This window comes from Oryx dammah, unplaced genomic scaffold (genome assembly GCF_014754425.2).
Source record: "Oryx dammah isolate SB20612 unplaced genomic scaffold, SCBI_Odam_1.1 HiC_scaffold_16, whole genome shotgun sequence".
Classification (NCBI taxonomy): domain Eukaryota; kingdom Metazoa; phylum Chordata; class Mammalia; order Artiodactyla; family Bovidae; genus Oryx; species Oryx dammah.
The window spans coordinates 45,326,254-45,353,351 of record NW_024070200.1 but is presented as its reverse complement, the minus strand read 5'-3'; positions in this window follow the sequence as shown (position 1 = coordinate 45,353,351).

The following is a 27,098-nucleotide window of genomic DNA, read 5'->3' as shown; positions in this document are numbered from 1 at the left end:
TTTTCTAAGCTATTGCAGTGTTTTCAATATTATCCCACAGGGTCTTGGCATGGGAAGGGCCATGATGTCATATTCCAAGTATTCATTATGATTCTAATATGGGAGGGGAAATGGCCAATTCTTTTCTGGCTCCGTGTGTGATGGCAGTATGCACATTCTCTATCCCTTTAGGAGTAAATCAAGATGAAAAAGACCTATAATTTCCCCAAGAGGACTGCAGCAGACAGCCCACATAAATTAGGAGTTGCTTCCTCTGAGGATATATAAACTTGGTAATTATTTTTAGGAGTAGATAACAGTGATCAAAGTCAAGAGCTCTATTGATAGAAAAGAGGGAAAGAGAGGCAGAGAAAGCAACAGCGTTATAAGGCAATGGAATCCATCTCGGGAATTTTGATTCCCGGATGTATTTATTAGAAGTGAGGTTAGGAGACAGCAGGGAGCCAGAGGAAGGGAGAAGTATGAATATCTTCCGTGTGGGCTGGTTCACAAATGGGTCCCCAGAGTCACAGGCACTTCATTCTGGAAGAAACTGAGGCCCAGGGACAGGAGGTAACTTGGCTGCATCTCTCTAGTGAGTTTTGCCAGAATAAGGATGAGGAAATGTGTCTTCCAGTCTTCAGTTCCTAGCGGTCAGCTGTTTACCTTCACTCGAGCCCTCAGAGCTGTGTGTTTCAGAAGTACAAGCCAGTGTGGTCTGCCTATGTCATTTTTGTTGTTTAGTTCCTCAGTCGTGTCCCACTCTCTGTTGACACCATGGATTATAGCCCGCCAGGCTCCTCTCTCCATGGGACTCTCCAGGCAGGAACACTGGAGTGGGTTGCCATGCCCTCCTCCAGGGGAGCTTCCCCGCCCAGGGGTTGAACCCACATCTCTTAGGTCTCCTGCTTGACACACAGGTTCTTCACTACTAGACCCACCTGGGAAATGTCTACTTAAGTTCTCTTCTTACTACCATTCCTTCAAATAAAGTAATTTGGTACCCTTCCCCACAAAAAAAAAAAAAGAAAAAGAATCTTAGAGTGGTTTGCCATTTCCTTCTCCAGGGACTCTTCCTGATCTAGGGATTGAACCCTTATCTCTTACATTGGCAGGCAGATTGTTTACTGCTGAGCCACTAGGGAAGCCCAAAGTTGTTTTTACTGTAACTTGGACTCCAGCTTTTTGCCACTCCTTAAAACAAGCCTGGGAGGGAATTTCCCCTCAGGAGGGGATGTAGGGGTGGGAAGACTTTCAGGATGCAGGATCAGAAGGCCAGGATGCTAGCTCAGACCCCCCTGCCCTTTGTTCAGGGAGACTTGGTTTCCTTGTCAAGATGAACAAGTCTAGCCTGGCTCACAGAGTCCAGTGATCAAGCCAGATGAAGAAGGGAGAAGCGCTCATCGACTGTAAAGTGTGAAATGCATTGTGTGGTATTGACAGTGTGACTCTTATGACTAATAGCCCGATGGGGGAGGTCTTCCAGATGAGTGTGGGAGGCATCGCCTAGGGCTTGTGGTCATTTATGCTTGCCGCTTGGAAACCAAGAGACAACGGAGATCCAGACATCAAACCCTACCCAAGAAGGGACACAAAGGACCTGGGAGCCTGGATGGATGGGTGGGCAGGCTGGGACAGTATTCTCCGATGATGCAGAGCCTTCACAGCCAGCTTCAGGGCATGTCAACCTCCAGACACCAGACACACAGAGGGGACACAGCTCACTCGATTTAAAAAGCATCACGAAAAGCAAAAATCACACAGCGTTGACTTTTATCTCCAAAGTCCCAATTCAGTGGGTCTTAACAATCCAATTTCTTTTTTAGGGTTGGAACAGGGTGGGGTCTTCTTAGTGGGAGCCCGTTGAAATAGTTAGCTGGTGTTTTAGCTCATATTGTCCCAAAAGTACAGAAGCACACCCAGAGAGCTGACAGGCTCACACTCTGAGGCCCTGGAGACTAGCTGGGCTGAGCCGGTAGATGGGTCATGTTTCCCATCCTATACGACTCAGGATGAGCTCATTGAAGAGGAGGATGAACAATGATCCCTCCACCACTTAGATGGCTCCCTTTCTCTCCCTGCCCTGCTTTCATGTTTATAATTAAATTAGCCCATGTGATGTGACTCCTCTGAACAAGGGTTGGACCACTCTTACTATAGAGGTCATTCCTCTCATCTGTGTTTTACCATTAAGGTTCCCTCAAGCCCCCAAATGTGTGCCATGATGGGCTTAATCAGTGGGATAAGGCATGGTCAGCTGATCAGGGGCGGGGATGCTCCAAAGAACCAGCTGGGATCCGTGCGCCTCCAGACCCTGCAGCAGTCCCGTGGCAAAACTTCTATCAAACTCTCAGCAAAGGACCGAGAGGATCATATTGGAAATGAAGGGCCCCATAGAGTCCCTTCTCTTGTTTCCTTGATCTGTGGACATGAGCTGTCTCAGTTCAGTTCAGTTCAGTTGCTCAGTCGTCGCCAGGCCTCCCTGTCCATCACCAATTCCCAGAGCTCACTCAAACTCATGTCCATAGAGTCAGTGATGCCATCCAGCCATCTCATCCTCCGTTGTCCCCTTCTCCTCCTGCCCTCAATCCCTCCCAGCATCAGGGTCTTTTCCAATGAGTCAACTCTTCTCATGAGGTGGCCAAAGTATTGGAGTTTCAGCTTCAGCATCAGTCCTTCCAATGAACACCCAGGATTGATCTTTAGAATGGACTGGTTGGATCTCCTTGCAGTCCAAGGGACTCTCAAGAGTCTTCTCCAACACCACAGTTCCAAAGCATCAATTCTTTGGCACTCAGCTTTCTTTACCATCCAACTCTAACATCCATACATGACCACTGGAAAAACCATAGCCTTGACTAGACAGACCTTTGTTGGCAAAGTAATGTCTCTGCTTTTGAATATACTATCTAGGTTGGTCATAACTTTTCTTCCAAGGAGTAAGCGTCTTCTAATTTCATGGCTGCAATCACCATCTGCAGTGATTTTGGAGCCCCAAAAAAGTAAAGTCTGACACTGTTCCACTGTTTCCCCATCTATTTCCCATGAAGTGATGGGTCCAGATGCCATGATCTTAGTTTTCTGAACGTTGAGCTTTAAGCCAACTTTTTCACTCTCCTCTTTCACTTTCATCAAGAGAGCTGTCTAGCCTATTCCTCTCCTTTCTGTGCTCAGTCACTCAGTAATGTCTGACTCTCTGCGACCCCTTGGACTGTAGCCCACCAGGCTCCTCTGTCCATGAGACTGTCCAGGCAAGAATACTAGAGTGGGTTACCATTTCCTTCTCCAGGGGATCTTCCCAACCCAAGTCTCTTCGACAAGCCTCCTGCATTGGCAGGCAGGTTGTTTACCTCTGTGCCACTTGGAGGGCCTGGGGAAGCCCCCTAAAGTAGTGGATGCTAATACATATTCTTCACATTTTAAGAAATATTCAACATGTAAACAATACATTTTAAAAAATACATGTGCCTTGCCATTCATTCAATAAACATGATTTGTTTGGAAACAGGTCACAAAAGTTCGATTTACCAGAAGTCTATACCTATTTCCTGCCTATTTATTTCAGTCTTAAATCTGACTTTATATTAAAAGCAGTATTTTAAGAATTTATTTCATAAGATTAACCCCAAGAGTTACTGGGTAGCTTTCAAACTATTTCACCCCTTATAAATATATATCCCCAGAAAGTCTTGACCAGTGGTTCCTTGCATCACACTTATCTGGGGTGCTCTTTACAATGTGCATGGGCCCTACCTAAGAACTAATGAGTAAAAATCTTCCAGAAACTTTTCAAAAAAGTTTCCAGGTGATAATATGCAGCTTAGTGTGGAAACCTTCTTTCTGGGGTCTATAAATTACAAAACTTGGACTAGATGAGCTCTGATCATCCCTACCTGGAGCAACAATATATTGTTATATACTGTAACTAAGACAATTTCTAAAAGAGACTCAACATGATCAACATATTCATTTGTAGCAACATAGTGCTACATTCTGCAATTAAAAAAAATTTTAATTTCTTTTTGGCTGTGCTGTGTCTTCGTTGCTGTGCAGGCTTTCCTCCAGTTTCAGGGAGTGGAGGCTACTCTCTAGTTCAGTGTGAGGGTTTCTCATTGTGGTGGCTTCTCTTGTTGTGGAGCACAGACTCTAGGGTGCGTGTATTTCAGTAGCTGTGGCACGTGGGCTCGGTGATTGTGGTTCCTGGGCTGTAGAGCACAGGCTCAGCAGTTGTGGCACACAGATCTAGGTGCTCTGCCTGCCTGCTAAGTCACTTCAGTGTGTCCAGTTCTTTGCAACCCTATGGACTGGAGCCCACCAGGCTCCTCTATCTATGGGATTTCCCAGTCAAGAATATTGGAGTGGGTTGCCATGCCCTCCTCCAGGAAATCTTCCCAACCCAGGGATCAAACCCAAGTCTATTACATCTCCCGCATTGACAGGCAGATTCTTTACCACTAGCCCCACCTGGGATGCCCCCTTCTTACATCAGCCCTCTCCTATCCAATTGTGAGACCCCAAGCTTGGATCCAGACAGTTTCACAGGAAAGTCACCCACAATGTCAAGCCCTGAGTTGCAAGCCCACAAAGCATCAGGCTCACAGTAGAGAAGCTGCAATTTCTGTGGCTTGCCCATCAGCCAGCAGACCCAATGGATCATTTTTCCTCAATCTTGGTAAAAGACAAAGTAAAAATAATGTTGATTTTTAAAAATCTGAGTCTGAAATAAATCAGCAACAGCTGACTTCCTCGGCCTAGGCACAAACCTGCAGTCATGAAACATGAAAAAAAAAAAAGTCATTAAGCCAGAAATTTTTTTTATGGTTTCCTATGAAATATCATGTTACCTCCTTACGTCCTGAAGTTTTCTCAGTGTTCGCTGGAAGAAACCCCCATCAGATAACGGGCAGGGAGTAAGGAGCTGTGGCTGAAATTCCAAGCCTTTTCTAAACCCTGAGGGAGCTCAGGGGACTGTTCTCTTAGAGTTCTTCTAAGGTCAAGGGTATTTGTTTGCGGACAGGAGTGCCTGCTGAGAACATGCTACAAACAAGCAGGAGTTTCCACTCACTGTTCTTTGTAAAAAATCACCATGTTGCCTAGCTCTGTGAGATCTAAACAGGTGTTCCTTCTGAATAATTAGGTCACATGCTCATTCCTTTTTTTATATAGAACTTTATTTTTTTAAATTCATTTATATATTTTTGGCTGTGCTGGGTCTTTGTTGCTGCCCTGGCTTTTCTCTAGTTGGGTCGAGTGGGGCAATTCTCTAGTTGCAGTTCACGGGCCTTTCCTTGCTGTGGTTTCTCTTGTTGCAGAGCATGGGCTCTACGGTGAGTGAGCTCAGTAGTTATGATGCACGGGCTTAGTTGTCCCGTGGCATGTGGGATCTTCCCAGGCCAGGGATGGAACCTGAGTCCCCAGCATTGGCAGGCTGATTCTTAACCACTGGACCACCAGGGAAGTTACATATGCTCATTCATTAATGAAGGGTTACATGTGGAGATTTGGGGCCAAAATAGAAGGGACACAGAAAAAAATCTAGGTCTTTATAAACAAAGATAGATAACAAATAGGATTTTCTTTTTTTAAGATGCTTTATATGATTTATTTAATTATTAAATGCAGAATTATGTTCACATTGTAGATAGTATATCTTATTTTATAAATGGTGCAACAGACTCTGAACAGTTAAGGAAATTTCTACAATCTCATTCAGATAGTAATTAATGGAGACAGATTTTTGAAAAAGTTTATTTTATTCCTAATACTCAAGTCTTGTTACACTGAATTAAAACTATGAGTGAGGTTTAATTGTTAATGTTCTGTTTTATTGAGGCTCAAGAAAAAAAGTAGCAATTTGGAGGATACTGATATCTTGATTCTTCATAAAATCATCACTGAAATTTTTTGTTATCTTTTAATTGTCCCTATATGGAAACTAATAAAATAAATCCATTCCTAATTTGAAGATTTTTTTAAGCCTTTTCTCATTTCATTGCACTTACTATGAATGCTCTCTCTTATTCTCTCCCCTGTTTATAGAATTCCTAATGTTTCACATACTAGAGGGACCAATTTTGCACTGTATTAAATACTTTTATTTATGTGAAGCACTTTTATCCATCTTAGTTTATTTGATCCTCACAAGATACAGTCATTGCCCCACTATACACCTGCTGAGGCTCAGAGAAGGTAAAGAAATTACCCAGGGTAGCATAGAGACTGATAGAGTCAGGATTAAGAGGAGGCTGGACTTCCTTCTGTGTCAAATCCCAAAAACATTGGGTAGATTCTCTTGTATGTTTGTGGCTTCCATCGAGGGTTGAGTAGGGTCTGCCCATGTTAAACACGATATTCTGGTGTCCTGAGGCAGAGGTGAATTTATTAAGGTAAGTCTTGATTTAGCGATTGCATCCTACGAAGAGCTCTCCCTGGCTCCCAGGCCGGCTGCTGCCTGCAGCGTGGGCGCGGCCGCCAGGTGCACTGGGCCTACTGGAGGGTAACCACGCCATGCCCGCCCTCAGCCTGCGGTACAGTTTCCTGCAGCACGTGATTCCATTCAGATCCCCTGTAAACAACTCTATTTTAAGAGCAGAGACTGGCTATTATTAACTTCGATTGCTATGTCCAGAAATGGAAGCAAAATGCAGAGGAAAAACAGCAGCGTGCGGTTTAATCGCTTCCATATTAATTTTCCATGATTATCAACCAGCATTTGATCTATCCTTGACCTTCTCTCAGACTAAACTAGAAAACAGCCTTCCAGGGCAGCATCTGTCGGCGCACATACACAGCTGGGGCTCTATCCTGGCTGGTGGCTGTTGCCACCCGCTGCCTAGCTCTGTTCCAGGTGTCAAAAACATTCTACCCACTCACTGCTTCAGCACAACCCAGTAGAGAGTTTGGGAGATTTGCTCTCTCCTTGGATGTGGCATTCCAAGTGTTACCCTGCCAAGGACCTGTGCATACACACACACACACACACATTTCAAAGAAGTGGGGCTGGAATATCTGAAAGATCATCTAAGACACAAAACTAGGGCCCCATTTTTTTCCCCAGGATGCGAGTTGAACTTGGAATGAGAGGCGTGAACCCATTTTATAGAGACCTGGACAGACGTCGTTTCTGCATCTGTTTCCACCAAGCTGGAAAGCCCTTAGTTAGCCAAGCTTTTGATTGACAGCTGCCCATAGGTGAGTATTATAACCATATTTCATAGAATGTAGGTGTTAGCAGGTGAAATAAATATCATTATTTTGTGTATCAGTTTAAGAAAAAAAACACTTCCAATTGATCTATGACTTGCCTTCAATTTGAGACGTTCTAGCATCAGAAATGTTGAAATGTGAAAAAGGTCTTGGAAATGATAGAATAGTCTGTGTTTATTTTCTGGATGAGTGGAGAGAAAGGAGGCTCAGAGAGGGTGTCTGGTTTACTCAAGGTCACACAGTTAGTTTGGTATGCAAGGCCAATTATTACCTCTGACTCCAAAGTCAAGATTCTGTCTACAAAACACTTCTGTGTTCTACCCACCGAATTCAACCTTTCAGACAAGCAAATCCCTGAAGCATGGATGCAAGAATAAATCTAACTAGTACTGGGATACTTTTAATGATTATTAGTTTGTGTTATCTTTCTCATCAATTGCTTAGAGGCACGTGGCATACGACTGTAACTTGATAGTGAGGCTAAACTAGCCCACTAGATACTGGAGATGAAAATGCAGTCAGAAGAAAAGCAGCTTACCCTGGGATACACATACTGTATTTTTTCCCATGGCTATGCAAATTATCCCACAAAATTATAAAGAAGCTGCAGCTGAGGTCCAGGAAACTAAGAAAATAAATAGGTAGTTTAAAGAGTGTTTCTATTCAATAGAAAAAATAAGTCCTTGACCCATTTATTCCCTTATCCACCCATTTATTTATTATTCGTTATAAAAATATTTATTAAGCTTCTACTTTGGGCCAGACTGGGACAAGTGAGATAATACAAGCAGTTTAGACAGGACCTCCAAGGTGGAGAAATAGAGAAATAAGAAGCACTGCTGAATAGAACGATTATTATGATGTGTAAAATATATGCAATGTGTACAAAGAGGGGTATTTATCTTATCCTGGGGAAGTAGGAAAGGCAGGAAGATTCTCTGGAGGTAGTGATCTTGTGGTTGAAACTGCAAGTGAGAGTAACTCCTACTGTCACAGCTAAGTGATCAGGAGAAGTTAAAGTGTTCCAGGCAGAGCCTGTGTATTCAGTCGTGTCTGACTTTTTTGACCCCATGGACTATAAGCCCACCAGGCTACTCTGTCCATGGAATTTCCCAAGTTTGGTTTCCCAGGAGTGGTTTCCATTCCCTCATCCAGAATATCTTCCCACCCAGGGATCGAACCTGCAGCTCCTGCCTTGATAAAGGGGTTCTTTATCACTGAGCCACCTGGGAAGCCTATTCCAGGCAGAGAGAACCGCAAACCACTGATTGCCGGAGGTTGACAGGAGCTGAGATACCTTGCCACTTCATATTTTCATTTTAAATATAAGAAACCTGGGACTCCCTGATGGTCCAGTCATTAAGAATTTGCACTTCTATTGCGTGAGTTCAATCTCTGGCGGGGGAACAAAGATCCCAAAATCCTGAATGCTGCACTGCACAGTCAAAAAATAAGTAAGCAAAAATGAATGATAGAAAACCTGAGGTTTGGAGCAGTCATGTCCCTGCACATAATCAGAAAAGCTAGACCCTGACTACTAAATTCAACTTTCTTTACTCACCCTCCAGGGTTTACACACCAAGTTTCCACACAACCAGAGTGACTAGTTGGCTGATTCCTTCTGATTCACACATTCTTACTTACATTCAACCATTTATAGATGACTTCTATGTGTTTTAGATGATAAAAACATGAGTCTTTCAGAGACTCTGTGTTCAAGGACTTTGTACCAAGTTATTATAATAAAAGGTAGAAATTGCTAAGTGTAAAAAGAGGGACAAAACCCTCATGCTCATGAGGATGAGAGGCAACCGGAACCCTCATTCATGCAATATGGTGCAGCTGCTTTGTTTTTGCTTTGTTTTTTAAACTGTTGATTTTGTATTGGGACTTCCCGGATGGTGTTAGTGGTAAAGAATCCACCTGCCAAAGCAGGAGATGGGGAGTTGGATCCCTGTGTAGACCCCCTGAAGGAGGAAATGGCAACCCACTCCAGTATTCTTGCCTGGAGAACCCCATGGACGGAGGAGCCTGGCAGGTTACACTCCATGGGGTCTCAAAGAGTCAGACACAACTAAAGTGACTGAGCCCTCTGGGAAGGTCTCATTTGTGCTTCTTGGGGTACAGTACAGTCCCTCTGCACCCCTTGAGTAATGGAAGCAGAGAAAAACAAGCCCTGAACCCAGGGCAGATGCTGTGGCTACCAGACCCTGCAGAGAGAGTGGGAGACCATACGCTGTCACTTCTCAGCCGGACGGGAGGACATCAGCCAATTAGGAAGAAGGATCTCGAGCCACTTCATTCTCGTCACAGCAAATGGAGCCCAAGGTTTTAACTGCCTGGGAGCCTTTCAGAAGAGAGCCTGGCATAATTTCTTATTTAGGAAAGGTTTGAAGAGATTTGTGCTGGAGTATTTAATCCTAAACACTGGGACTCTCCCAGCAGTGGGTATAGATTAGGGGACAGTTGACTTCACACACTGATATTCAAAATAGAAAGTCACTATTCTTTCAGAGTGGCAGGGAGAAGGGTGAGTGACAGCAACCACAGCTGTGTGGAGGCACAAATCTCACTCCCTCAGAACCTTCAGGAGTTTCCATAGCTCTTGGCAAACTGGCTTCCGGCTTGATGGAGGACTCCCCTGAGCCCCGCTGAATACCCAGGACTTTGCAAAATCAACCACAGTCTTGCTTGCTTTCAAGGAGGAGCTCTATCACCTCTCTCTCTTCCCACTCTCTATGGCAATCACACTCTCTCTCAGTTACCTTTTCTGTTCTATTTCACTGGCTTTTCATGCCACACGCTAGGAATGTTTGCATTTGGCAGGGAGCCTACAGTCATAAAACCCAAGAAGGGTTGTCTATAAGAATTCTGCCATTAAGGTAAGTTCGATAGAATGTTTCCATTGAAAGTAAGCAAGAAGCATCAGGTAATCCATCACCAATGTATATTTTCCATTGAGAGGACAGCATTATCATGCTCTGAGAATAGCCCATGCTCCCTCTCAGTGTTTTGCCAAGTCACATACCTGGCCGGTGGTGAATGTTAGACAACCCTGAGAGGAAGTGAATGCATAAATCAAGTCTTAGGGGTTTGTAGACAACACACAGAGAGTCACAGGAGATGCCCACAGAACCTGGAAAGAAGGTGAATCCTGATAGCCAAAGTTAGAACTGACTCATCGTGCTTTATATTTAGTCTCAAACAGAAGCAATTCACTGCAAGAGGCAGTTTGGAAGGTGGCACAGAGGAGATCTAGGGAAACCCACGTCCAGGCAGTGATCATGGAGGGTGATGCCAAGGATGCAGGGCTGGAGGAGTGATTGATAGCAAGGGAGGCTGGTGATGTGTCCCACCTATAGGAAGTGAAGCGAAGTGAAGTGAAGTCGCTCAGTCATGTCCGACTCTTTGTGACCCATGGACTGTAGCCTATCAGGCTCCTCCGTCTATGGGATTTTCCAGGCAAGAGTGCTGGAGTGGATTGCCATTTCCTTCTCCAGGGGATCTCCCCGACCCAGGAATCGAACCCGGGTCTCCCACATTGCAGGCAGACGCTTTACTGTCTGAGCCACCACAAAGAGAAGATTAGAGAGCACTAAGACAAGGGGACCCAAAGATCAGGGTGTGGGTGAGTCCAGGAGTACCAGTCCTAACTTCTGGGTTGGTAAACCAGTGGATGAGAATCCAGTTACAGAAACCCTAGCCAAGTAATGTATCCCATTCTTGGTACATGTCCAGGCAGCCAGAGTGCCCAGTCTCATCCGTTTTTCTTCTCTGTTTCATCTCTGTGAGGAGTTAAAGGCTTTCATTTTTCACTCTGTGGACTGATAAATATTCACAACCTAAAAGCTGAGAAAGAAAAGTGAAAGGGTTAGTCGCCCAGTAGTGTCCGACTCTTTACGACCCCAATGAACTGGACTGTAGACCACCAGACCCCTCTCCCCTTGGAATTCTCCAGGCAAGAATTCTGGAGCAGATTGCTGTGTCCTTCTCCAGGGGATCTTCTTGACCCAGGGCTCGAACCCACATCTCTTTCATCTGCTGCATTGGTAGGCAGGGTCTTTTATCACTGCACCACATGGGAAGCCCTTCTGGTGACATATCTGCTACCTTTCATTTGCCTCGGATATTTGAGCTATTTTTGTGTAACAAGCAACTGCAAAAATCTCAGCAGCAGAAAAAAGTGCATTTATTTAACTCACACATCTGAGGATCAACAGGAAGTGAGCTGATCTCAGATGGGTGAATCTCCCAGTCTAGGGAAACTCCCACACACAACTGCGGGTCAGCTGGGGACTGACTGATGTGGGCTTGGCTGGGCTGTCAGCCTGGTGTCACGGTGCTCCACGTGTCTGCTGTCCTCCTCCTGGGACCAACGGGCCCACCCAGGCACGTTCTTTCCAGAGTGAAAGGACAAATGCCAGAGTGCAATCCCAAGTGCATTGGACATTTTAAACTTTTGGTATAGCTGGCCCACTGTCATCCCAAAGGCCAAGGAAAGTGACTGCCACACCCAGTGTTGGAGGGTAGAAAAGTACACTTCATCCATGGAGGGTGGAGGAAGGGGGCAACAATGAGAGGAACATATATTTCTGAACAACAATCCACCAGCCCTCAGGTTTTAAAACGTTCAGAAACAATGAGGAATGAAAAGAAAGATCCAGAAAGCAAGAACAAAGGTAGGTCTGATTCCATTGCTATCACAGGTACTCCGACTTCTCCTCCAAGAGCACAGGTGACAGAAATCAAATGTGAATACTTACTTTTTTCTTCCCATAACTGAGACCACATGACCCCCGTGTGCACATCTAGCTTTGCCCTCAAGAGAGACTTTAAAAGCTAACCTCACTTTCCCAACTCGAATATCCGTGGCAATTCTATGATGCAAACTGCTCAGCTGTCACCATCCAAATAGTTGGCCCATTTCCCAGAAATAATTATTCTTTAAGTGTGGAGTGGGGATACATTTTTAAAATCAATTAAAGGTCAAGTATGAATAGAAACCATAAGGACTTGAGACCAGGGTAACATAGTGATCAGTGCTAGAGAAGTACTTCCACACACTTGCTTGGATCAGAATACTTAATGGTGATAAAGTATAGAAGTAGGTTTGTCAAATGACATTACTCAACTCACAATGAAACAAAAGCCTCCATGGATTAAAAGTGGAACAGAAGCCTAAGATACTGAACAGAAACGAAGTGGAGAAGCTGTTGGGCTTCAGATCCAAGAGACGATAGCAGTAAAAATGAATGAGTATATGGGACTTCTCTGGTAGCCCAGCAGTTAAGAATCCACCTTCCAGTGCAGGGGGTGGGAGTTCAATCCCTGATGAGGGAACTACGATCCCACAAGCTTCGGGGCAAACAGCCCACACTCTGCAACTACACAGCCTGTGCACCATAACTATGATCCGGCATGCAGCAGGGAGGACCCAATGCTGCCAAACAAACAAATAAATATTTTTAAGAAATGAATGAATATGTGTGTCAATATGGACGGGTCTTAAAAATATAATGATATGTGAAAGAAGTCAGACACAAAAGTATATGAATGGTAATAATCCAGTATAAAATGAAGTTCAAAAGCGGGTAAGACCTATCTGTGGAAATCAGGATCATGGTTTGCTATTGTTGTTTAGTGGCTAAGTCATGCCCAACTCTTTCGTGACCCCATAGACTATAGCCTTCCAGGCTCTTCTGCCATGGGATTCCCCAGGCAAGAATACTGGAGTGGGTTGCCATTCCCTTCTCCAGGGGATCTTCCCGACCCAGGGACTGAATCCACGTCTCCTTCAATGCAGGCAGATTCTTTACCACTGTGCTACCTAGAAGCCCTAGAATCATGGTTACCTTGGAGAGAAGTGGAGAAGATAGTGGCTGTTGGAGAGATAAGAATGATTTCTTGAATGCTATTAAAGTTGTATAGTGCTTAGTTGCTCAGTCGTGTCTGACTCTTTACAACCCCATGGACTGTAGCCCATCAGGCTCCTCTGTCCATGGGATTCTCCAGGCAAGAATACTGGTGTGGGTTGCCACTTCCTTCTCCAGGGGATCGTCCCAACCCAGGAATCGAACCCACTTCTCCTATGTCAACTGCACTGTTGGCAGATTCTTTATCTGCTGAGCCATCATGGAAGCCTCCTGGGTGGTGGTTACACAGGAATGCTCACTTCATAAAAATTAATTTGTTGTGTACTGAGGATTTGCCCAATACACTATATGCACATTATGAGCCCATCAAAAAGTCCACCAAAAATTATTAAATTGTAACCATCCTGCTTTCAGCAATTATGAACCATGTTATTTCAGGTTGACTAACTCGTCTGCTGAACAATATTTATTTTTAAATCTAAATGCATCAGAGACCTCCCAAGGCAGAGGCTTTGTCTGAATTTGGCACTGCACTCCACTGATGTCAGGAAAGTGGTTAAAGAAAGCATTGAGTTCTATTATAGTTTAATAAGTCAGGATTCCATGCTGTGCATGCTAGAGTAACAACAAAAAGTATAATAAATTGATTGAATAGTCCAGTCAAGAGACAAAGATTTAGAGACAATATCAGTTGCATTTCACAGATTTGGATTCTCATTTGTGTAGGGGAAAAAAAATGGTAGAGGGCAGCAGGGAGACTCTAGTTCAAAACACTCTATTTTATACTTGCGAGTTGCTAAGTGAACAGATATTCAATATTCTTACCACAAAAAATGAAAATAATTATGCGAGATGATGAGGGTGTTAATGAACTTTATTGTGGTCATCATTTCACAATATACACGTTACTGATACCTTGAGTTTACACGATGTCTTCTATTCACTATATCTAAATAAAGTTAGGGGTGGATAAAGCAGTAGAGATGGGAATCTAATTCGAAACTGCCAACTCATTGTAGGTCATAAAAAGGTGAGAAGCCCATGTGAATGGGTAGATGGATGGGTGGATGGATGGTGGATGGATGGATAGATAAAAAACAGTTACAGATAAAACTAAAAATTTTCCATTCATAAAATGATGCCCTGAGGACTGTACAGAGGGAAGCTTGCAAAGCATGTACTGTATACTGAGGATCCAAGAATTTAGAATCTTGAGAACTAAAGATTCGACCACGGGTTACACCGTCATTGCTTGTCAGTACCTCAGAACCATTTTTACTGAGCAGTTTGTTGGCTTAATAATAGTTTCTTCAAGCACTAATGAAAAATAGCCTCTGGAAACACTTCATTGATAAGTACAAGAAGAACAACAGTGTTTTCTTTTATTCAGAATGAACTGGGCGGGGGGAAATAAGGAAAAATGACTTCAGAAAGTATTACAAAGTAAAAACTGAAATTACATGATCAGGTACCATGTAGGAAGCATAATTCATGACTTCTGTGAGAATGAATGGAATTCAACATGTGGCACCAGCCACCCCTCTTTTCCAGGAAACAACACGAATACTCTGGTCCTTCTTATGTCAACACTGCAGACATTTCCACACATGCTACAGCACAGAAACATGGAGAGCCTGTTCCTCTAAAATCGTTTAGCACAACAGGTGCTCACATGCAAGCAATATTATAAAACATGAAGTTTAGCATTGTGATAAATCTATCAGAACAGGCTGAACAATGACCACAGAATTTTATCTGTCCAAGCTCAAATTATTTGGACACGTTTGTGAAATATTCATGGTTCTTTTCAAAGTGCTTACAATTCTTAACTAGATTTGTGTTAAAGAAAAAAAAATGTAGCTCTTGAGTCTCTCATCTTCCCATCTACCCCTGACTCATGTAGGATCATAGCCCATGGTGAAGTCTACCCATCTACCCCCACACACATCATAAACACATTTGCACAGGGATTTCCCTGGTGGTCCAATGGTTAAAAGTCTGCCTCGCAATGTAAGGAATGCGAGTTTGATTTCTGGCCTGGGAACTAAGATCCCACATGCTACAGGGCAGCTAAGCCTGTGCACCAAACTTCGGAGTCCGCGCGCTCTGGAGGTGGAGTGCCACAACTATATGACTCAACACAGGCAAGTAAATAAATATTTAAAAATAAGTAAGAACTCGGGAAGGTTCTTGAACATATTTGCAAATTCCATGTATTATCACGTGGCAGCTGCAGTTTCAGCCCTCTTGTCCTGTATCTGTCTTTCCTCTTGAGTATGTCCAGACAAACCCAGTACCTACGAAGAAGAACTCTGTCTCTAATTATGTTGTGCTTCCTTATCTGTTTATGCCCCCAAATGTCTTGCAGAGCTCTGTCTGAGCCAGCACTCTCAGATTTTAAGACTGGCCCTCTACCTTCCTCACTAGCACTCAGCTGAATGATCTGGGAGCCAAGTCTAAGTGAAAATAGAGCAGGCTTGACTCAGAATGGCCCTTCCTCACTGATAAGTTTTTCTTACTTGGCCAAGATTTTTCTGTTTCTTTAAAGCAGATGCTCGCCCACTAGGGTGCGTGCTGTGCCAAGGAGCTTCTACATCTCTCAGGCACACTGGTTCCTGGCAGGGCTACCTTTGGTTCTCTAAGTGGACAGGGGCTGAAACCCAGGGGCTGAAACCCAGGGATGGGCATTTGTTTTAAGATTAGCTCCTGCCTCAGTTTTATTAATGACTTGTTTTGGGTCACTATCTTAGTCCCGAAGGTATTTAAAGTATCTATTTACAGTAGCCAGGATATGGAAACAATCTAAATGTCCATTGACAGAGGAATGGATAAAGATGTGGTACATAGTATAGACAATGGAGTATTTACTCAGCCATAAAGAGTAAAATAATGCCATTTGCATCAACATGGACAGACCAAGAGATGGTCAAACTGAGTGAAGTAAGTCAGAGAAAGACAAATATCATATGATATCACTTATACATGGAATCTAAAATAATGATAAAGAATAAATAAAATAACAAATGAACTTATTTACAAACAGAAATAGAGTCACAGGTGTAGAAAACAAACATGGTTACCTGGGGATGGGGGAAGAGATGAATTGGGAGTTGGGATTGATATGCACACAGTACTATATATATAAAATAGATAACTAATAAGGACCTATTGTATAGCACAGGAAACTCTACTCCATACCCTGTGATGGCCTGTATGAGAAAAGAATCTTAGAAGAGTGGATATGTGTATATGTAGAACTGATTCACTTTGCTGCACCTAAAACTAGCACAACTACACTCCAATGAAATAAATTTTAAAAAAAGACGCTCTTGTGGGAAGACTTTTAAAACCTAAAATAGACAAATTACACTGGCCTACTTTTCACCAAATCCTAACAAGTCACCGACAATAAAACTTACCATTTTTTTTTGTTGTTGTTGTTTGTTCTTCACCAGACTAGGGGAGTATTGAGGCTTGGTTTGCAATTTTCCGCAGTCAAAAAGACCACTCTCTTAAATGACAGCCTAGAGGTATCGGCACCTATGGGATCCTGGGCTCTGTGGCTTCCCTCCCCGCCCTCCAAAAGAGGAAGGGCTGTAAATGATCTCTCTGCCCATAGCTAATAAATTTATCACCTAAGAGAAATGTATCTTTGTTGGTCGGATCTATGATTCCCCTAATGAAAAGCACATTTCTAGACCTGTTCTTAACAAGATCTCATGGAGGGCCTGTGAAGGATGGAGCAGCCAAAGCCTGCACAGCTTTCAAAGCTAACTGCCTCCAGGTGCACGGAAGAATATGACTTGAACTCAGCGAGCGCTATTTTCAACCGAGTGCCTGAGTGTCTTTGTTCCTACAAGTGTAAAGTTTCCCTCCTTCCCCTTTTTATGGCCACAGGTTTCTGGGTTGCATAACACCCAATAAGAGAGCACCAAAGGGCTTAGTTTTATTGTTGTGTTGTGTTTTATTGACTCCATGTTTTATTCAACTAACGTGTGCAGTAGAGGCAGGCAATAACAGTTCAATTACACTGCTAGGGCGCTTCCTCTCCTCCCAGAGCCCGACCGCGACCCAGCATACTTTTATTACATCCACATGCAGACGAGAAAGGGAAGAATAAAGAGATGAAGGAGGACTGGGAGGTGCTTGGTTAAAGTGTTAAAGCTGGAACCTCTCCTCTCCCAGATGATCCTTGAAGGCCAAGAACTTTACAAAGAAGAGCACTTTGTTCCTGCTGTGGCCATGGCGTCAGTCACCCAATCTCTTCTTGGGAGCAGAATGCTGTTGCTCTTTGAAGAAGAGCCAGAGGAAACTATTTGGAGGGTTGGGGGCATTGGGATTGTGCCACGAGGGCCCAGCAATACCTGAGCCGTTGGTCCAGTCTTGGAACCAAAGGCATCTCATTGAACATGGAGGAATTCACTCACACCCTCTTAGGTTTTGCTAATATTGATTTTCATGATTTTTTAAAAAACTTCTATTGGAGTATCGTTGCTTTACATTGTTGTGTTTTTTCTGCTGTACAGCAAAGTGAATCAGCCATATGTCAGCATATCCCCTCTGTTCTGTATTTCCTGCCCATTCAGGTCACCACAGAGCAGTGAGTAGACTTCCCTGTGCTCTGCAGTAGGTTCTCATTAGTTATCTATTTTACGTGCGTTCGTGCTAAGTCGCTTCAGTCATGTGTGACTCTGTGCGACCCTATGGACTGTAGCCCACCAGGCTCCTCCACCCATGGGGTTCTCCAGGCAAGAGTACTGGAGTGGGCTGCCGTGACCTCCTCCAGGGGACCCTCCCCACCCAGAGATGGAACCCACACCTCCTGCATCTCCTGCTCTGGGAAGCAGGTTCTTTACCATCAGTGCCACGTGGGAAGCCCCGTCTATTTTATACATAATATTAACAGCATTTATGTGTCAATCCCAATCTCTCAATTCATCCCACCCTCTTTTGCTCCCACCTTGGTGTCTGTATGTTTATTCTCTTTGTTTGTGTCTCTATTTATGCTTTGCAAATAGGTTCATCTGTACCATTTTTCTAGATTTCATGTACCTGTGTTAATATACAATTTGCTGTTTTCTCTTTCTGACCTTCTTCACTCTGGATGACAAGTGATGATCTCACCCTAACTTGAACCAATGTTTGAAAGTAATTCACAAGCGTCCATAGGCTTCCCCGGTGGCTCAGATGGTAAAGCATCTGCCTGCAAAGTGGCAGACTCAGGTTCGATCCCTGGGTTGGGAAGATCCCCTGGAGAAGGGAATGGCAATACACTCCAGTATTCTTGCTTGGGAAATCCCGTGGACAGAGGAGCCTGATAAGCTTCAGTCCATGGGGTTGCAAAGAGTCAGACACCACTTATCAGCTGAACAACAACAACAGCTAGCAGGCCAGCAGCCAAATGCATCCAGAAGCCTGTTTCCATGGGGTCTGTGAGCTAAGATGATTTTGCATTACATCTTAAATCAAGTTTATGACTTCAGTTTCTGTAAGGGTTGGGGGGGGGGACAGAAAATGTGAGAGATGTCATAGCCCACAAAGACTGAAATATTTGCTATCTGACCCTTTACCAAAAAAGTTTGCCAACCCCCCAGTAGATGATTTCTCAAGACTGATTTATTAAGCATATTTTCAAGGCTCTGACTCTGTTTTCACATTTTAGATTCCCCCTTGCTTCTCAAAATGTATGTCTGTCTGACTGTGACTCTGTGGACTGTAGCCCACCATACTTCTCTGTCCATGGGATTCTTCAAGCAATAATAATGGAGTGGGTTGCCATTCCCTTTTCCAAGGGATCTTCCTGACCCAGGGATCGAACCTGCATCTCCTGCATTGCAGGCAGATTCTTTACCATCTGAGCCACGAAGGAAACCATGCTAGGAATGACATCACAAGCCAATTTGGATATACAAGGAGGGCATGGCACCCTTTACCATGATAGAAGATATGTGCAATGACATTTCATTAAAAAAAAAGAAAAGTGTTCTGCATAACTAATATTTAACCAAAGGAGCCAGGGCTGGGTGGTAAGTGAGAACATTGCAGAATATTTCCAAGAACAGAAGGAGCCCAATGATTCCAGACTGAAGCCCTGGTTTCATGGAGAGACATGCTGTTCCAGGAGCAGAGTGAGGTGAGCTCAGCACAAGACGGCTGCTTATTAAGGAAAAATTAAAAATAACAAAGGATGCAGTAAAAGAGTTCACGGATTACATTTCTTATCATCTACATCTCTGTTTATATGCCTTGAACATTTTCTTTTGAGAAATATGTATTTTGCATGTGTGATGCTTTAGGTACAAATGGCTTGAGGATGCTTGAGGAGCAGGGAAGGGCTGCAGAGGGAGAGGATAGTAAAGAAGGAAATTGGAAGAAGAAATTTCTGTGGAAAATAAAATAAAACTAGAAGGATAAGTAGGTGCAGAGAGACTTCTAGAAGGGGAAATAGCTCCTAGGTGACAGTGATCGGGCTCTGCATTCGGAGGCATTCCCACCTCCTTCTGGTCTTCCAGCATCTTTGGCTTTGCCAGGTGGGTGAGAAAGGCCAGGAGCGACAATCTGACCTCCTCTTAGAGGCTTGGGCTTCCTAGGTGGCATTACTGGTAAAGAATCTGCCTGTTGCAGGAGCCACAGGAGAGCCCTATTCGATCCCTGGGTCAGGAAGATCACCTGGAGAAGGGCATGGCAGCCCACTCCAGTATTCTGGCCTGGAGAATCTCATGGACAGAGGATCCTGGTGGTTACAGTCCATGGGGTCTCAAAGAGTTGGAAAGGACTGAAGCTACTTGTCACATATGCATAGAGGTTCATCCTTAGTTTCAAGGACACCTGGAGGTCTGAGTCTGGTCATGTCACTTGGAGTGCATGTTATGTAAACAACTGCCAGCTATGGAAACACTACTGGAATTTAGTGGATGGGAACCTCATCTGACTATATTAGTTTCAATTGTCTTCCTTGAAGATGCAAATGCCCCAGGGGAGCATCTAATTAGCCTCCTGTGGGTCCCATGCTCACCTGCTCACCAAGAACTCCAGCTTTGGCAATCCCATTAAGACTGAAAAAAAAATTTTTTGAAACAGTGACGGCCAGAAATGGGGTCATTATAAGGCATAATGAAGGCTGAGTGCCAAAGAACTGGATGTTTTTTGAACTGTGGTGGTGGAGAAGACTCTTGAGAGTCCCTTGGACTGCAAAGAGATTAAACCAGTCAACCCCTAAAAGAAATCAACCCTGAATATTCATTCACTGAAGAAGGGGATGGCAAACCACTTCAGTATTCTTGTCTTGAGAACCCCATGAACAGTATAAAAAGGCAAAAAGATATGACATTGAAAGATAAACTCCCCAGGTTGGAAGAATGATCTCTGTTCATTTCCAAGGCAAACCATTCAATATCACAGTAATCCAAGTCTATGCCCCAACCAGTAATGCTGAAGAAGCTGAAGTTGAACAGTTCTATGAAGATCTACAAGAACTTCCGGAACTAACACCCAAAAGAGATGTCCTTTTCATCATAGAGAACTGGAATGCAAAAGTAGGAAGTCATGAGATACCTGGAATAACAGGCAAATTTGGCCTTGGAGTACAAAATGAAGCAAGGCAAAGGCTAATAGAGTTTTGCAAGGGAACACACTGGTCATAGCAAACACCCTCTTCCAACAATATGAGAGAAGACTCTACACATGGACATCATCAGATGGTCAATACTGAAATCAGAATGATTATATTCTTTGCAGCCAAAGTTGGAGAAGCTCTATACAGTCAGCAAAAACAAGACTGGGAGCTGACTGTGGCTCAGATCATGAACTCCTTATTGCCAAATTCAGACTTAAACTGAAGAAAGTAGGGAAAACCACTTGACCATTCAGGTATGACCTAAATCAAATCCCTTATGATTATACAGTAAAAGTGACAGATTTAAGGGATTAGATCTGATAGACAGAGTGCCTAAAGAACTATGGACTGAAGTTCGTGACATTGTACAGGAGGCAGGGATCAAGACCACCCCCAAGAAAAAGAAAGGCAAAAATGCAAAATGGTTTTCTGATGAGGCCTTACAAATAGCTGAGAAAAGAAGAGAAGCTAAAGGCAAAGGGGGAAAGGAAAGATATACTCATTTGAATGCAAAGTTCCAAAGAATAGCAAGGAGAGATAAGAAAGCCTTCCTCAGTGATCAATGCAAAGAAATAGAGGAAAACAATAGAATGGGAAAGACTAGAGATCTCTTCAAGAAAATTAGAGATACCAAGGGAACATTTCATGCAAAGATGGGCTCAATAAAGGACAGAAATGGTAGGGACCTAACAGAAACAGAAGCTATTAAGAAGAGGTGGCAAGAATACACAGAAGAACTGTACAAAAAAGAGCTTCATGACCTAGATAATCACGATGGTGTGATCACTCACCTAGAGCCAGACATCCTGGAATGTGAAGTCAAGTGGGCCTTAGGAAGCATCACTACGAACAAAGCTAGTAGAAGTGATGGAATTCCAGTTGAGCTATTTCAAACCCTAAAAGATGATGCCGTGAAAGTGCTGCACTCAATATGCCAGCACATTTGGAAAACTCAGCAGTGGCCACAGGACTGGAAAAGGTCAGTTTTTCCATTCCAATCCCAAAGAAAGGCAATGCCATTAATGCACTCATCTCACACACTAGCAAAGTAATACTAAAAATTCTCCAAGCCAGGCTTCAACAGTATGTGAACCGTGAACTTCCAGATGTTCAAACTGGATTTAGAAAAGACAGAGGAACCAGAGGTCAAATTGCCAACATCCGTTGGATCATCAAAAAAGCAAGAGAATTCCAGGAAAACATCTACTTCTGCTTTATTGATTACACCAAATTTTTTGACTGCGTAGATCACAACAAATTGTGGAAAATTCTTCAAGAGATGGGAATAGCAGACCACCTTATCTGCCTCCTGAGAAATCTGTATGCAGGTCAAGAAGCAACAGTTAGAATTGGACATGGAACAGCAGACTGGTTCCAAATCAGGAAAGGAGTACATCAAGGCTGTAAATTGTCACCCTGCTGATTTAATTCATATGTAGAGTACATCATGCAAAAAGCCAGACTGGATGAAGCACAAGCTGGAATCAAGATTGCCAGGAGAAATATCAATAACCTCAGATATGCAGATGATACCACCCTTATGGCAAAAAGTGAAGAAGAACTAAAGAGCCTCTTAATGAAAGTGAAAGAAGAGAATAAAAAGGCTTGCTTGAAACTCAACATTCAAAAAATGAAGATCATGGCATCTGGTCCCATCACTTCATGGCAAATAGGTGGGGAAACAAAGGAAATAGTGAGAGACTTTATTTTGGGAGACTCTAAAATCACTGCAGAGGGTTACTGCAGCCATGAAATTAAAAGATGCTTACTCCTTGAAAGAAAAGCTATGACCAAACTAGACAGCATATTAAAAGGCAGAGATATTACTTTGCCGACAAAGGTTTGTCTAGTCAAAGCTATGGTTTTTCCAGTAGTCGTGTGTGAATGTGAGAGTTGGACTGTGAAGAAAGCTGAGTGCCGAAGAATTGATGCTTTTGAATTGTGGTTTTAGAGAAGACTCTTGAGAGTCCCCCTTGGACTGCAAGGAAATCCAACCAGTCCATCCTAAAGGAAATCAGTCCTGAATATTCATTGGAAGGACTGATGCTAAAGTTGAAACTCCAATATTTTGGCCACTTGATGTGAAGAACTGACTCTTTGGAAAAGACCCTGATGCTGGTAAAGATTGAAAGCAGTAAGAGAAGGGGCTGACAGAGGATGAGATGGTTGGAGGGCATCACTGACTCAGTGGACATGAGTTAAGCAAGCTCTGGGAATTGGTGATGGACAGGGAGGCCTGGCGTGCTGTAGTCCATGGGGTCACAAAGGGTCAGACATAACAGAGTGACTGAATAAAAGCAACATGCCAAACAGGCAAAAACCACAGAGGTCCAGTACACTAGCCAGAAATCTCAAAGGCATGAAGTAATCTTGAGAAAGGCAAAATCACAACTTCTCAGTCAATGGGATTAGAAATGAAAATCCATCAAAGAGGGGATGATTGACTCTGGGAAAAAAAGGAGGAAAGAGGTGGTCGGTGGTCTTATTCTGAGCTCACATACCAAGCACCATGCCTTGAACTTTGCAGGCACAACCTCTTCTGTCCTTAAGACAACTCAGTAAGGAAAGTTCTAACATTTATCCCTATTAAACCGATGAAGAATGTGAGTTTCAAAGCAATAAAGAGATTTTCTTAGGATCACACAAAGAGTAAACAGACGAGCAAGTTGGAATCAGAGAGTTGATCACAGAATTAACAAGTCACAGAGAAAATCACAAACCCAAGGGTAATTCCATCACAGCCTTCCCTGTTGACCCCACAGGTTTGGCTTTGAGCCATGGTGTTCATAGTAAGATTTTTTCTTGCTCAGTTAACTCAACACAATAAACACAACAATGCTTTTAAAACCTCTGATGGAGGTAAAAGTATAGAGATTTCCAGATTCCAGCCCACGAAGAGATAATAGGTACTGTGTAAAGATTCTATGGGCTTCCCAGGTGGCTCAGTGGTAAAGAATCCTCTTGCCAATGCAGGAGACATGGGTTCCATCCCTGGGTCAGGAAGATCTCCTGGAGCAGGGCATGGCAACCTATTTCAGTGTTGTTGCCTGGAGAATCCCACGGATAGAGGAGCCTGGCAGGCTATAGTCCATGGGGTCGCAAAAAGTCAGACACTACTGAGCACATAATCACATAAATTGGTTTCAGCAAGTATTTTATGCCACAGTGGCAGGGGAAAAAAATCTGTAATTGGTTAAACTCTCATGTTAATTCCTTACAATTTGGCCATGGCTATGGCACATGAGTCACTGAGCATATTTTAGATTTCAATCCCAAGCACAGTAATATATTATAGAGTTTAAAGTTGAAGCTTTTAAAGACAGAGTCAAAATTAAAACCATTTTTAAATAAAAAGGCTGAAAATTATTACATGTCACCTTGATGCTTTAAACTATATATTTAATGTTTTAGTTCTTATATCAATTATTGCTGTGAAATGTTATTTATTTGGCACCTTTTTTCAACTCATTGCACCCAAACTATATTCTTTAGTCCTCCTATTAATTGGAAATACCCCACTGTATCCGAACTTGTGTGCCGGAACTCTACTCTCATAACAATGACAGTATTCAATTTTAAAACTCCACTGGATTATTGCACAGGGTATAATTTGTGCCCCCAAAGCTTTTGTTAATATTTCCACAAACTGTGATTCTTTTATGTGGGCTTCATCATAGCATTGATCTTTAAAAGCTGAAATGCCTGTCCATGTCTTCCCTGTCTTTACCAAACAATTCAGCTTTCAGAATTACTATTTCTGAGCCTAATTTCACCAAAGGAAACCTTCATCCAGCTGTGACACAGAGTGGCCCATACACACACAGCCTCAGAAGGAAGGGGATGGGGATAAAAGGTCTGTGACTGTTGTATTTTCTTTCTGGAGTCTCTGTGATTATTTTAAACGTGTGATGCAGAAAAGGACACATGATTGAGGGTTGGAAATTCATATTTTAGAAAACCATCTCTGTGGCTAATCTCCTTGGGCCTCAGTCTCTTTCTTTCTGGAGCTCTGTTCTAGCAGACCTATAATTTTTGTAATTATTTTTAAGAAAGTGTGTCATGAAGACGAACTAAGATAAAGTTGAGATACTACATGGTGAAGAATGATATTAAAGCACATTTGCATGAAATTTCCTTTGCAGGTGACAAAACAATATGACATGCATGTTCCTTTTTGATGGATTCAATAATTTCGTGTGGTAGAATGGAGACGGGGCTAGAAACATGGATTCACATGCCTCCTCCACAGTTAACAGCATCATGATGCTGGATAAGTTATGAAATTACTGTGCACTTCAATTTCATTCTCTCTAAAATAAAAATTATAATAATATAAACATTTTGGAGGGCTTCCCCGGTGGCTCAGAGAGTAAAGAATCTGCCTGCAATGTGGAAGACCTGGGTTTGATCCCTGGGTCAGGAAGATCCCCTGGAGAAGGAAATGGCTACCCACTCTGGTATGCTTGCCTGGAGAATTCCATGGACAGAAGAGCCTGGTGGGCTACAGTCCATGAGGAGGGTTAAGTGAGTAGAGACGTGTAAAGGATACAAAACAGCACATGGCATGTGCTAAGTTCAGACATGAAAGTCAAGTTCATCTGTCCAGGGGATTTCTCAGGCAAGAATACCGGAGTGGTTTGCCATGCCCTTCTTCAAGGGATCTTCCTGATCCAGGGATGGAACCCACATCTCTTATGTCTCCTGCACTGGCAGGCGCATTCTTTACCAGGAGGGTCACCTTACCTATCTCTTGCTTAAGATCTCAGCAGACTCCACAGTATTTTGTGATGGAAACAGCAAAGAAATGGGAGTCAGAAATTCTGGGTTCTTATATCTTTGCATCCATGGAAAAGTCACGCCCCCTCTCTGGACCACCATGTCCCACATGTAAAATGAGCCCACCGAGACAGATAGTCTCCCAAATCCCCCAAGTTCCAACAACTTAATGCTTGTGCCTTTTCTGAGCTGGGGAAGTTTCTTTCAGATGCAGCTATAATTATGTTTGTTGACAATAATTGAGATGGAACATGAGTGGTAGAACATTTGTTTTTTAAACTTGTTTATAACTAAATGAGATTGGACTAAATATGAAAGTTTCTCTATCTCTGATCTAAGGAATTTAGAGGTGAAAAACACAGACAAATTCTGAAAATGCCCACTCTGGAAGCATATGATGTTCAGCCAGATAAAATACATTGTATGCATAATTACTATAGAATAAATAACTCCTAAAATCTAACTATTAGTAATGAAACACAAATGTAATTTTATATTTTGGCCAGCTGGCTTTTACAGGCTTCTGTCATCATCTTGAGGAAATAGAACATTTTTCAAATCTAAAGCCGAATAACACAGGCTGAAATTAAATTACAAGTGCAGTCTGGACATCGTGGTTTCCAGGGACTGATGAGGACAGAGAAGTAGTCAGAAAATCTGGTTCTCTTTCTGGTCCTGGTTCCTGTTGTATCCTTGTGTGTGTTTAGTGGCTCAGTTGTGTCCATCACTTTGGGACCCTATGGACTGTAGCCTGCCAGGTCCTCTGTGCATGGGATTCTCCAGGCAAGAATGTTGGAGCACAGTCTAGGCAAACCAGGCCTATTGGTAAGTAGCTGAAAGGAGTCAAAAATGCTGATTCAGACAAAGACAAATATCATCACTTATATGTGAAATCTTAAAAAAAAAATGATACCAATGAACTTATTTACAAAACAGAAACAGACTTATAGACTTAGAGAACAAACTTATGATTACCAAAGGGAAAAGGGCCAGAGGAAGGGATAAAATTAGGAAATTGAGATTAATAGATACACACTCAGTTCAGTTCAGTTCAGTCGCTCTGTCGCGTCGACTCTTTTCGACCCCATGAATCGCAGCACACCAGGCCTCCCTGTCCGTCACCAACTCCCAGAGTTTACCCAAGCTCATGTCCATTGAGTCGGTGATGCCATCCAGCCATCTCATCCTCTGTCGTCCCCTTCTCCTCCTGCCCCTACTCCCTCCCAGCATCAGAGTCTTTTCCAATGAGTCAACTCTTCTCATGAGGTGGCCAAAGTATTGGAGTTTCAGCTTCAGCATCAGTCCTTCCAATGAACACCCAGGACTAATCTCCTTTAGGATGGACTGGTTGGATCTTCTTGCAGTCCAAGGGACTCTCAAGAGTCTTCTCCAACACCACAGTTCAAAAGCATCAATTCTTCAGCACTCAGCTTTCTTCACATCCATACATGGCCACTGGAAAAACCATAGCCTTGACTAGATGGACCTTTGTTGGCAAAGTAATGTCTCTGCTTTTCAATATGCTATGTAGGTTGGTCATAACTTCCCTTCCAAGGAGTAAGCGTCTTTTAATTTCATGGCTGCAGTCACCATCTGCAGTGATTTTGGAGCCCCCCAAAATAAAGTCTGACACTGTTTCCACTGTTTCC